General features: G+C 32.4%; 1 long non-coding RNA gene across 3 annotated transcripts; it reads left to right on the top strand.

Annotated features, from left to right (window-relative positions):
- Positions 1-536: 536 nt before the first annotated feature.
- LOC131634718 (uncharacterized) lies at positions 537-3,198 on the top strand. 3 transcript variants are annotated; one of them, XR_009293650.1, is made up of 6 exons: positions 537-942; positions 1,178-1,214; positions 1,355-1,388; positions 1,828-1,986; positions 2,495-2,565; positions 2,651-3,198. It is a non-coding gene; the product is annotated as an uncharacterized LOC131634718 (long non-coding RNA). The 3 variants fall into 3 exon arrangements; XR_009293649.1 differs by having other exon boundaries at positions 538-942; positions 1,178-1,388; XR_009293648.1 differs by lacking the exon at positions 1,355-1,388 and having other exon boundaries at positions 543-942.
- The last annotated feature ends 371 nt before the right edge of the window (positions 3,199-3,569 follow it).

A 3,569-nucleotide genomic window follows, 5' to 3' on the forward strand; every position in this document is an offset into this window, starting at 1 on the left:
CCGCCGCCATACAAGCTTAATCTCATATGTAAATTATGTTTATTTTCTTAACCTAATACCGTGTTAAATGGAACTAAAAGGCATATCTTCTCATTTGGCCGTAGTCTATTAATTTTCCATATCTTGTTGTATTGACATAAATATGTGTGAATTTACAATGATAATTAAATTTTGAGCAATGCTAAGTTACACTAAATTTTGACACTACACCATATTTTATACGGTGTTTTAGTTTTTGAAAATATTTTAATAACATCTTGAAATGAGTGCATGCACATAATTTATACAACTTCATATAATGTGCTACTGTGTAGAATTTTGATGTAAGATTTGGTGTATACCTAGCATTGCTCTTAAATTTTAGACGTGTTTGCCATATATCTATAATCATTACTATCCTTTTTAACATCATCAACTATCTACCCAATACTATAATGTTGCCCAAACTTACTATCTTACCCTTCCATCAATTATTTTTTACACTACAAAAAGGCTATATAAGTAATTAACAAAATAAAAATTCATCCATGCCAATTGTATGCTTGTCATTGGTCAATTGGTCAAAAACCTAAAAAGTTATGTACTACCATAAGTTATCTTTTCCAATTTTCGTTTCCCTCCCAAAAGCAACATACCACACTGTCAACCTCTCATTGGTCAAATACCGTATTTTTCTATGATTCCATTTCCCCTTCTTCTCTTCCTCTCTCCACCACATTCTTCTTCTCTTTCTTTTCTCTCCTTTTCCGAGCGATCACGCTTTCTACCACCGTATCTCCTTTCCGACAGTCACTACTCACCAAGATTCCATTTTACTCTAACAATTTATTGTTTTCTTGAAGCAAATAGATCCAGATCTAAAACATTAATTTGGTTTAACCTTGCAGATTTAAAGGAAATCATACAAAGGAAAAACTGATGAAGATGAAATAGGATCTACAGGTATGTGTTATGGGGTTTTTATTTTTTCCATGCTTCTGATTTTTTGTTTTGTATGTTCTCTCTCTTTATCCCTTCAAACCCTAGCTCTGCCGCCGCCACCTCTTTAGGTTCCAATTCCAGATCTATCATGTTTTCCATTTTTCTGCAAAGACGGTTGATTTTGTACTTCATATCTATTTTATTTTTAGTAATTTATTTTAGATTATGAAATAGCTTTTTATTTTGATTTTTGCAGAATGCTTTTCAATGATATTCCACTACGTTCAAATCGGGTGAGTTTTGCCGAGTTAGGATTTTCAACCTTGATGAGTTTTGCCAAGTTATGTTTTTTCGTTGAATCATGTGATTTTCAACATTCTGTATTGTATTTGATTTGCTAGATCTGAACTTTAGTTTGTTTCTTTATTATTAGAAAGATGTGGAATATACCCGTGCTCCGACATTCGGTAAGACCTCACGAAAACACCTTTTGTGCCACACACTATTTAAAAGATTGCTTCCATTGCCAAAATAGTATAGTTCCTTTTCTGCACTTTACAGGACGTAGAGGCTAATCCTAAATGTTCAGTGCTTGTGGCTAGAGATCCTAAAGATACGACTGATTTGGTCAGACTGCAATGTCTCTAACTAAATTTTCGTAAGGACCTCAAAACAGTGGGCTGCATATTCCCCAAACATGTTTTGAAATTGTTGAGAAAACAATTTATAAATTTACCTCGGGTTTAACAAATACAAATTGATACATGTTGTCTCTTAATTGCCTTTCATTTGGTAACCATATATATTTTGAATGTTAATAATTCAATTTGAATGTTAGTAATTCGTTTTCTTTAAAAACTATTTAATGCACTTTAATGGACAAGGTTGCCTTCACTTTTGTTGCAGCTGTTTCTTGCAGGGCTGATTTGGTAATGCGCTGTCTGCCGAGTTTGGTTCAGTGTTGGCTGGTTTTCGTTGGAGGGTGTCATTCTGGGAGGCGTTTCCAGAGTTAAACGACATCATCAATTTCGTGCAGTTACAACTCTGCTAAAATTCTTATCTCAGGTTTGTTTCAGACGGCGAATCGTAGATAAGTTAATATGGAGATCATTTAGATCATTTAGAACCCACTCTTACCCTAAGTGAGGGCTTCCAGGTCCAACATCCTGATGAAACTCCTTCATTATCCCTTTTGAAAAACATAAGACTTGGCTACTATAAAAGTTATCATACAACTTTCTCCTTATGCAGAATTGCAGGACATACTCCTTAGCATTATCCACCAATTATGTATATATTTAATGAGTCACATGCTTCTATCACATATTAAAGATTGCAGTATAATGGCAACTGTAGTGAGTAGTTTGGTGCATCAAGATCATTTCCAAAGATGTTTGCTTTGTATTTGTTGATTTAAATCTACTTAGTAGTGTTATGGTTTTTGTTTGATTGTTTTTGTTGTCCTTGCAAATTGTTGCTAATTTCTAGGTATAGTGGGTGTAATTGATTGGTAATGGTTTTCAAATTTCAAAAGATGGTTTGAACTCATGTTTCTGAATCTCATCTTTTGCAGTAACAGAAATTATTCTAATTTTTTCCAATGTTCAAATGGCTTCTTCTTTGCCATTGGTGTCAGCTATGAAGGTGAGTCTATATTGATCTCTCAAATCCCACACCTTAGTCTTCTTATTATTGGTTTTAAGTTCTTGATTAAAACATATACATGTAGGAGTGATACTACATGCTACATTTCGGTTGGTCATAGGCTGATAATCGGTTGATCAAAGAAACAATGACCCACTTGCTTTTAGGAGAGTTAACTTGCTCTCATAAGGAAGATAACTCTTACAATGAAGAATGGGACAGGAAATTAGAGTACAAAAGATAGCACTGAGGATTGGGGGTGTCTCAACAAGTTGAATGTTTCATGTTTACAATATTTAATTTCAGCTGGGATCACTTGATTAGTTTGAAAGCAAGGGTTTCTTTTTTAATCCTTCTATTAGTTAATTAAGTAGATATATTAACCCCCTCATGCGAAGACTATGCACATTATTTGTATTTTTTGTTATACTCCTATTTTATTTCATCTGGCTGATTATTATAAACCTTGCACTACCAGCTTTTGATTTCATAGTCTTTCTTAGTGCAAGATAGATTTGTTGGCTTTAGTATATATTGTTCAGATTTTTATGTTACAATTTTTATATTAAATAATAAATTTATAGTCTGTTGCCAATGATTCAGAATTAAAGAATAGTTAATTTGGTTTAAATTTGGAGTAGCACATTAAGACGTGATTATGCCTTTAAATTTGTGTATCAAAATTTGGTTTAACACTGGTTTAACTCAAAATCAATGTTATACTAACAATTAAATTTTTATAGGATGTCTTTCCCATAAATTTTCATTAGCTTAAAAGTTCTGCTATGTGGGTCTATAAATTTACATTGATTTGTTTTTATTGAGAATATGAGACACTTATAGACTTGACATAATAAATGCAGATAATTATATGATATTCTTCTTCTAATTGCATGATATTATATCCTTATTTGCAAAATTGTGTTTTATTCTTAACACTTCCCTCTCATTATATTTGGTTATGTGGAAAGGCAAATATTTTTTTCTCGATCAATCTTTCTTAA

The sequence above is a fragment of the Vicia villosa genome, unplaced genomic scaffold, assembly GCF_029867415.1.
Source record: "Vicia villosa cultivar HV-30 ecotype Madison, WI unplaced genomic scaffold, Vvil1.0 ctg.001340F_1_1, whole genome shotgun sequence".
Classification (NCBI taxonomy): domain Eukaryota; kingdom Viridiplantae; phylum Streptophyta; class Magnoliopsida; order Fabales; family Fabaceae; genus Vicia; species Vicia villosa.